This window comes from Pollicipes pollicipes, unplaced genomic scaffold (genome assembly GCF_011947565.3).
Source record: "Pollicipes pollicipes isolate AB1234 unplaced genomic scaffold, Ppol_2.1 Scaffold_6052;HRSCAF=7182_pilon_pilon_pilon, whole genome shotgun sequence".
NCBI classification, from domain to species: Eukaryota; Metazoa; Arthropoda; class Thecostraca; order Pollicipedomorpha; family Pollicipedidae; genus Pollicipes; species Pollicipes pollicipes.
The window spans coordinates 2,497,712-2,507,556 of NW_023596805.1; the positions used below are offsets into that span (position 1 = coordinate 2,497,712).

A 9,845-nucleotide genomic window follows, 5' to 3' on the forward strand; every position below is an offset into this window, starting at 1 on the left:
ATTTCGAGACTGGTGCTGATAAACTGAACTGATGAGCATCGCCATTGCTCAACGAAACCCGGCTTGTGATGGATTTCGTGCGCGGACTTGTACAGACGACTCCATTGGATACGATGGCCCACACGCCTGGCCTGGCCCGAGCCAAAATTATCTTTCAACCAATCAATAGGGAGCTCGCAACGGCGATTTAGGCCGGCCATTTCGCGAAAAATATGGGGTAAATGCTCACTTGGTTCTCCAGCGCAGCCAAATAATTTACACTTGAGTTGTCGTTGGCAAAGACTGCGTCGCAAGAATTTTCCAGGCGCGCTGGCTGCTACAGCAGAGGAGGGGGAGGGGCACATTAGAAGCTGTCATGTGCCGCACCGATCGAGGGTGAGCCGCACTGGCTGGAGGAGGGGCGAGGGTGGTGCCTATCAGGAGCACATTGTGGTAATCTGCCTGTAATATCCTGTAGGGAACTGGTCGACATCGATGACACATAGCCTTCAATTGACCGCAGTTGCTCGTTTCACCAGCTGCTGTCACTATGAGTCTGACGACTCCCGACAACTCCTGATAACTCCTGACAACTCCTGATGAGTCCAGACAACTCCTTATGACTCTTGACAAGCTCCTAATGACTCCTGGCAATCTCGGATGACTCCTGATTACTCTCGACACCTTCCGATGATGGGTCAGGTCAGCCCATGGCATAAATCACAGGTTGATGATAGTCAGCCTTCGCCAGCAGTACCAAACAGCCAGGAGATGAGGCTCTCATTCATCGCCTGGAGTCAATCAGCCATGCCGCCCTGGCAATGGGCGGCATGGCTCACTAGCGCGGCAAAGTTTCCGGAACATGACACATTGCCAACCATGTTGTTGTCAAGATCATAGACAAGGGGTGTAGTTTCGTATTCAGTGGAGGGGACACCAGCCCCTCCCCCACTTGGGCTTTATTCCCCAACTTTGAGAAGAGCGTGGACAAAATCCAGAGAGAGATACCAGTCTTCCCACGTACTTTGGGTGCATTTTTTGCTGTTAACCCGACTTATTTCGCAAAACTGCGCCCCTGTCGTACGCTTCTGTCACTACCGGTATAGAGCTTAATAGAGTTTCGTTCAATAAAGCTTAACAGAGCTACGTTCGATAGAACTTTAGTGTCGTGCACCACGTGAGAAGGGCGTCTCGAAAGTCCTTAAGATCTCCGAACGAGACAGCGCGCTTACTCTGACTTAGTGGCTGTTTTTTAAATGAAGGTAATGATCATCGACGCAACGCCCTGCGCGGATTGAAAAAAAGCAGCGCAGAAAGATAGGCAACTAATTCCGAACGAGCGATTCTGAGAATCGAAATCAGCATACAAAGTGAACAATTTAGGCAACCCTTTCGAGACGCCGCTGGCTCCTGGGCAAACCCGGCCCTGAGCTTTGGCGCTGGGCTGCGGACAGATTGTAATACACATGACGCTTGGCAAACAACAGCCATTTTTATGCAAACCTCGAGCAAAAAATTACAAGACCGGTTTGTAACGTGTTGATAGGCGTTCCAGCACGTTGCTTCCACAAGCAAATATAAAGTGCAGCATATTTGATGTGGGTACTTCCGCCTAGCTTTCTAAATACCGCCCTAGACAAAAACTTACAGCGCTTTGAAACCCAAGCCTTGAAAGACGTGCATACTTGTCATACTTAATTTGTCAAGAGTTTGTGGAAAATGATTTTGCAACGTAATTGCTTCTTGACTTCACATACATTGCAGAAAGTGATTAATTATCCCCAGACGCAGCCTCTCTCGTCAGGTTTTCGAATGCATCGGAATAGCTGTTCAACAAAAAGTTATTGCAATGGCCATAAGACGATTTCAACGCTCTCCAAAGGGGGAGAGGGACCAGCTTTTTTTGGAGATATCTTCTGAACCTTTCAACGAAGCTTTTTCGTGAAGCGTGTAACAAATTTTAAGATAAGTTCACATCCATCTTTGCACCCCGTCCCCACATTTTCAACCCCTGTGGAGTTAAAACTAACGAGTTCACTGCCGTTTTTACATCTGACCCCCACATTTGCCTTGTCTGCTATGTCATGTCACTGACCTCTGACCTTGTTCTGCAACATCTGCACGATAAAGACATCGGGATGCGGAAATTGCACCACCACCTCGCACATTATCTCTGTACGCCCCAGATCATCTTGTCCAGCGGCACTGCAGGGTTGAACTCGTGATGTCATGGCTGTCAGTGCTTGTAATATTCCCTATCTAAATCCGAGTCAAATTCAAATTGGGCCAGATGTTGAGAATTACATGAGCTTGCCGCTAGACCCTTTATATTCAAAAATCAAAGTAACCAAAGTAGGTCAATTGTGGTAGTAGGTGGGTCAACGGTAGGTCAAGTGACCGGTGAGGGCCAATGGTCCGTCAAGTGAGCGAGGTAGGTCAATGGCACGTCAAGTGACTGAGGTAGGTCAGTGGTAGGTTAAATGACCGAGGCACGTCAACGATGGGTCAAGTGAACGGGGTGGGCCAGTGGTAGTATATGGGTCATTTGCGGTGAGAGTCACTCAGGCCGTCTTGAAAGACGCCTGAGTTTGCGTTAGTTCTGTTCGCAGGTTCACAGGCCCACCAACATCATCGTCAATCATGGATATTGTTCGCCTTACGTCATTCAAAGTCAAAGTCATCCAAGGTCATAGAGTGACATGAGGTAATCTCACGCTACTCCTGGAAGTGAATGGTGGCACGCTTTGATCTCATCAGCTTTAATCAGAGGACATACAAAGATAATCAATACAGCAAAAACGTGGCGTGACCTTATAGGGCGTGACCTGCCAGGTCAAGCATACGAGATACTGAAATAGCCATAGATCACGTACAGGACTGCCGACCACCTTCATATTTTTACCCCAACACTTCGGCCGTGAGCTCGGCCACGGGGTAACGCTTCCCACCGTCGTGGAAGACTGGCATAACAATGGCCAGGGCAGAAGGTCTCCAAAAGAAGTGAAAATGATGATATCTCGCTTTTTGATATGTCACACGCGAGTTCTGACCGTCACCTTGAATTGCCTGTCGTTTGACGTTTGCTCGGACGTTTGCTTGACGTTTGTTGGGCCTGGCTGTAGTGGGCTCGGTCCAGTGTAAGCGGGCCCAACCAGGCCAACCACGTGCTCTCCGTACTCCAGGTCTCCAGCTCTTCAGCAGAGCAGAGCTGCAGCTGGAGCTTGTAGCCAGAAAGCTGGTTGCAAGCAAGGCAGCGCATGGAAGAACGGCGCGGAGGCGCAACCAGCTTGGACCAGCAGAACTCCCCGTCCACATGGTCCTTTTGAACACAGTGTCTGTTAAGTGTTCGTAAGGCACCCGTTGAACGTGGGCACGTGCTGTTCTTCAGACATGGTTTTTGTTAAATCGCGTCACTTTTGAATGTCACCAGACATTGTCAATGTCTGGAAAACGCCACCACGTAACGGTGGGTGCTCCGCCAGCCTGGCAACAAACCTCATGTGCGACCTTTGCCAGCTGCCTTTCAACGCTATAAGCGCGTTCGCATTCGTCTGTCAATGTTAGTGTGATCGGTGACGTCATAAGCAGCTGCCTCGGGACGGAGCGTCCAGGAGAAACAGGTTTTTGGTGTCGAGTGGCCAGGTCCGTCTTTCTGATCAGTGGACCCTGGCGCCGGTCCTTGCTCGTAGGCCCTGGGCCGCGTGTCCCGTTGCGGAAACGCCGCCCACAAGTTGCAACCGATGACGTCGTAGGTGAATGCATGACAGCAGTGTCTGCGACTGGGAGTATGGAAGCTTGTGTAAGACGTAGGCACTTGCAACGTCATAGGTAGCAGCTCAGGCACGTACTTTGCCAGTGGAGAGCGCGGTTCTCATGTCTGACCGGTCGGATGGGTGTCGTGGTGAAAATTGCAACCGCTGAACCGCAGCCACGTTGGGGGAGCGGGTCAGATTGAACCGGAAATGGCAGTGCACTCCACACGCACACTTCGGCAGACACACGCCGGCGCCGGGCACGGGCAAGCGTAGCTTACACGCACACGGATGCACCTCCACCACAATTTCAAAAGTGGTCAAAGACGTCTTTACCTCATGCTGTTTCAATGAAAAGCATGTGCCCCGACCAAACGGCTGATATTTGTAAAGAGTGGAGCACAGAGCGGTGCCCTAAACCCATGTCAGCGCTCAATGTTGCGTTGGGATCGTTCATTTATCTTATAACCACGACGAAGCTTGTAAAACGCCATTTTACAAAAATATGTGCGAGTCATTCTGCTGTCTCAATCTCCTCATGTTCTGGGCATCAGCATTTACATCATCATCATCATCATCATCGCAAGCATCACTCAAGGCTTCTGTTCAGCACTCGCATGTTCCCAACATCTACATATTTTGTACATAAGCATTTACATTGCGATCATACCTTAAGCTTCTGCTCCACGCGAGCACTTCTGTACCGCAAAACACCCATAGCACTGAAAGGTCGCTTTAACTTACCAAGAAATGCGCTCAGCCAATGCGACCGTGCAGCATGGCACCGAACGAAAGAGGACGTGCTGTAACGCCTTGCTCGTCTGCAGACTGGTTTGCCTTTTTAAAGAGCTTTGAAGGGTGTTTTGCAGGTTACTTTTCGCAGCCTTCCCGCTTGTAACGTGCCTCGCCTGCTATTTTCGCACCTGTCACGCCGCCTTTGGCAGCGTTGAAAGACAATGAAAGACACGATTGGTGTGCAAGGGAAAGGTGATGAAACCCAATATTCCGCGATTTAAATGGGGTCCAAGCAAAAACAGCTTCATCATAACTGTAATGACAGTTTTATGTGGGAAATAGTTGCTCATGACGACTTGCGTAACACATTTTGTTGACATCTGTGCTGCCCAGTATTAGAGCAAGTGCACATTTCGTTGATATCTGTGGTACCCAGTGTTCCAACAAGCGCACTTTCGTTGTTACCTGTATCGCCCAGTGTTACAGCAAGAGCACATTTCGTTGATACCTGTACTGTCCAGTGTTACAGCAAGTGCCTTAGCTGCCATGCACAGGGCCGTGGCGAGATTTGGCCATCAGATACACGCTGGTTAGGTTGGCGTCAATCACGTGGGAGCAAATTGGCTGTAGATCGTGAAAGGAAAGCTCCAACTCAAGTACTTTAGAATTGCGACAATCCGCTGCAGTTAGCACAGCGGCGGCAATCCGCTGCAGCCGCGCTGCGGTAAACTTAAAAACATTCATTGTAGGGGAATTGGTTACGTACGCATTTCATTTCAAATTGACTTTCCGACGCGTCTGCCTATCGGGGTGAATACTTCAGCAGTCAGGATAAGCCGATAATTAATGTAAGGCGTACAAGCCACTTTGGCGCAATTCATGCAGAAAGCGATTCGACGCCAACGACATTCACATTGTTGGCTGCTAGATAAGTGCATGATGTAGGCACCTCCGGCTGGACGGCGTGGATCAATCGCAACACAGCAACGCATGACCCACAGGGGCCTGATTTAATGCTAATCCGCAATGGCGTCACTGGCACTCGATCCGTCTGCCCCTCCCCCTTGCAGAGGACTCTTGGATCGTCCATTACCACACGTTAGCACGCTATCTCAACACATGGCAGTTCGTGGTGCTCATGCAAGGTTTACGGCTTCGGCGTGAGGGTCCTAAACTGGAAGGCTCAACGGCGCACTGTGGAAGGTTTTAGCACTGAGACTTCCGCGGGTATGTGTGGATATATGTCATTCAACGGCTACAACGTGCGACGTTCTGACGTATTGACACTTCAGGAAGTTCGTCAGGTAAACCGTGGATACATCCACTGATGGTGTATGCAAGCATCACGTCCGACATTTCATATTTAACGTCACGGTCATTACCTGCAGGCGGCATTTGACTCAATATGCTGCTGCATTCATAAACGTTACGTTGATGGCGTCTGTAGCCTTCAGCGGTTTGACAAACACAAATGTTTCACTTCTCTTCTCAGCTCTGCGAAATTTCTACCGTCCCACACAAGACCCGACCAAAGCGTCAGCACCGGTGACAACCGTCCACACTCTGCCCTCGCACCGTGGTTGCCATAGAAGGAGATTACTTTGATAACCATGCAGCCTGTGTCTTGTAATTTCATGAGCGAGAGCACCGATCTCGCACGGCGAGAGAGCTAATGCAAGCCGAGGCCTGCCCAAACGTCTTGTCATACTTCCCGCGTTCAGGGTTCCCCACACGGAGACGCCCTCGGTGTTCAGGTCAGCACTCCTCGGCACCGGCAGCGAAGCTATGCTAAATGGCAGCGTTCCGCGCTAAAAAAGTTCACGCTAAATCGCCGCAAATGAGATGTGGGCATCGGAGGGAAGTGGTATAGCTGAGCAGGTAGCAGCATATGGGATATTATGGTTGAGGTTTTAGATGACAAATACGGATATCGTTCGAAAATAAATGTTCGCCCACGTGCATGCAACAGGCATACCAGCTTTCAAAGGGTGATATCGCATTTCACATTGCGGAGGGCCCCGGCCGGACTAAATTCACCTTTTGACACCAAGCCTAAGGAATGGCGTGAACAAACCAAAAGCCATTGATGGCTTAAAATTATTCCAATTATTTTGAGCGGAACGTGTCTGAGCACAAGCAATGCACGCAGGATCAACATCTAAACACCAAAGAAAATTAGATAAAATTTACATTTTTTACATCTTTTACATTCTTCGGAGGTTATAAGGGCATGTTCATCACAGAAATGCACAGCTCTTTACGCTAATTAGTTCTCTATAACACCCTGACGCCGGGCAAGTTAGCTTTGCTTGTTTACGAGCTCAAATAAGGAATTATGGCACCGGATTAGGCCATTAAATTGATGCATGGTAGAATGAAGGCATAAATGTTGGCACAAAGGAAAACATGCTTCAAAGCCGCGTGTTCTAACGTAAGCAATGCATCAACTTCGCCTTTGGCCTTTCTAGCGAAAGGTGGCGAACGGCACAGATTGACATTTAAATCGCACTAATAACAATATGTCTACTTTCACTTACACCTGTGTGGAAATAAATTGAAACAAAACGCAATTTTCGCTTAATCAACATGTCATTATCTGTGCCGAAAAGCTCCTGGGTATGACGCATCATTGCAGCCATGTCATTTTTCATGATTTTGTTTCAAAGAGTCAGTTTTTAACCAGTGGAGTTTTGTGGCTGGTTTGTTCCTGCGCATGCGCATGTAGGAACGGCACAGATCTTATTTTAAAAAGTTAACTGGCACTGTGTTCAGCCGTGCTGCAGTGCTGCTAAAATCAGAAATGGGGCATATCTACCGTGCACTAACGTGTTGTGCAGATCTTAAGCACTCGTGATTTATGTAAAAATGCAGCATTTCAATCAGCTTATCCATATTAAATGACAGCTTCCGGAAAATATACACATCCATTCCTCAGCCGTGGTCAGACAAACATATTAAGTGTAGATTCAGGCAGAATTTAAAAAGGTGTAAGATAACATCCCTCTAGCGCAACGAAAGTTAAGAAAAGTTAACGGAAAACAGACAGTTGACACAAAGCCTGACCAAACCATATGCAATGTGCTAAAGATCTGATGCCTCTCCATTGCAATTTAACAGAATGTTATCTTGGCACATGATAACTGAAATATTTGCCGCATGTATCTGTGCAACATATGCATAATTAGTCCTTTTAAATATCACATACACTCGCTATTGTCCCCCCCCCCCCCCCCGTTCTGTATGAAAAGTTGGAGACTGGCCGTTCCAGAAATGAAGATACCGTCCTTAATTTTCCTTTTTCTCCAGTTTGACTAATAATCTCAGGGGCTGCGGCGACACGTGTTCAGACGTGCTTCGAGATAAGTCCGAAAGATCAATGTCCGCGTTTTTTACCGCTCTCTGGTATCTGATCTTTCTGCTCTTTCAGCTTACGCATGCCTCCCCAAGATCAACCTTTCCGCATTAACGTGCAGCAGCAAACTCGAGAAAGAGGAAGATTAAGGAGCGCTTCTTCGTTTCTAAAACGACTCATGACAACCATCTGAGTACAAATCCGGTGTGCCGATAGCGAGTGTATGTATAACTTTGAATGATATGATTAGGGCAAAAGAAATAGGTAGTGCGCAGGAGGTGATGTGCAATATTGGGCGCGCTAATGGGCTTCCGGTCGGACCAATTCGTTCACGTGCGCGCGTTGTCTTGTTTCGCTGTCACAATGCGCAGTATATGCCGGTGTTGCATCGATGCAAAAATATGAAATGACTATGTACATATTCCACAGATATTCGCGGCAACAGTTGTTGGCCACTCGTGATACATCATCGTAAAATTCGGCGAAATTGCAGTTAAAGGTAACGAATCGTGAGCGAATTGCACGTGTTTTCACACGGGCTTGCATTAAGTATCTGTCAGGAATGCACACTGGTTGGTCTCCTTACATTCGTTGCGTCAGAGCAATGGGCACTTTGATTGTGAGTGAGTCCTTTAGGTTTTCTTAAGGTGTGCCTGAACCTCTTTCTCATGTTATTGTTTGAAGAGGTTGGGGAAGGATAGAGATAATCCCAAAAGTACCGTTGAATAAAATAACCTGATTTAAATGCTGCCTTTTTGCCCTATGTCGCTACCCAACAGCTTTCCTAACACATTCGCAATTCAGTAGGTTTTATTCTTTATTTTATTTAACCACCACAGTGGCAAACAATGCCCACCGCAAAAGCTTATCCATATATCCATGCCCATATATCTATGTCAATATAGCCATATGCATATATTAATATACAGATATCTATATACACATCTCCACATCCTCTAGCCGTATGCATACCCATACGCCTACGGGCATGAGTATTTAAGCAGTCACATCATCATGTCATATGTAAACTGTCATGGATGATACATGTTGAGTCGTAGCCCCCGTGAAATTCTGCACACGCTCCTGTCGGACCTATTCAGTCCATTATCTTCAAAGAACCCACCTGGATCGTCGTCGACAGCTCCGACGCTTTCAGTTTCACCGACGGCTGCAAAACCGAGCACTTCCACGGCCACAGTCCCGGGTCGACCACGTCTGGAGCTTTAATACCGCTCAGGTCCTCAGCTGGCTGAAGTCCACCGTATCTCGCCAGCACAGCAGACCAGTAAGTTTGTGACCAGACCAGACCACATACCAGCGAGCGAGCTCTCCGTCTCACCGGCAGCGGCGCGTTGCTTTCACAGCCGGCCAGCCCTCCGCCTGCACGCGCGAGAGACGCCGCCGCCGTCCCCAGCAGCGACCCCCGACCGCCCTCCGCCACCGTCCGGCGGTCACTTCCGAACCGCCGCCGCCGCTACCACCGCCGCCGAACGCGGCGCCTCCCACTGGCGGCGGCAGGGGGAGGCGCTATCGGACGCGTGGTTGTCCTCGAACGGGCCGCGGCCGCCGGTGTCTGCCGCTGCCACCGCGCGCTGGGCTCTGTGTCGGTTCCAGGGATGCTAGATGTCTGTCGCTGAGACTACACGGTGGGCTCTATGTCGGTTCCTGGGGTGCTGGATGTCTGTCGCTGCGACTACACGGTGGGCTCTATGTCGGTTCCTAGAGTGCTAGATGTCTGTCGCTGAGACTACACGGTGGGCTCTATGTCGGTTCCTAGAGTGCTAGATGTCTGTCGCTGAGACTACACGGTGGGCTCTTTGTCGGTTCCTGGGGTGCTGGATGTCTGTCGCTGCGACTACACGGTGGGCTCTATGTCGGTTCCTGGGGTGCTTGATGTCTGTCGCTGCGACTACACGGTAGGCTCTATGTCGGTTCCTGGGGTGCTTGATGTCTGTCGCTGCAGCTACACGGTGGACTCTACATCTGTTCCAGGGATGCTTATGTCTGTGGTGGCGACTACGTGGTGG

General features: G+C 49.2%; 1 protein-coding gene across 1 annotated transcript in view; it reads right to left on the minus strand.

The window, feature by feature from the left end:
- Positions 1–9,193, minus strand: part of LOC119104682 (pyrokinin-1 receptor) — an 80,420-nt gene extending 71,227 nt beyond the window's left edge. Inside the window, exon 1 of the mRNA XM_037228400.1 lies at positions 8,942–9,193. The gene's annotated coding sequence lies outside the window, so the exon portion shown is untranslated. The remainder of the gene's footprint in view (positions 1–8,941) is intronic.
- Positions 9,194–9,845: the final 652 nt, after the last annotated feature.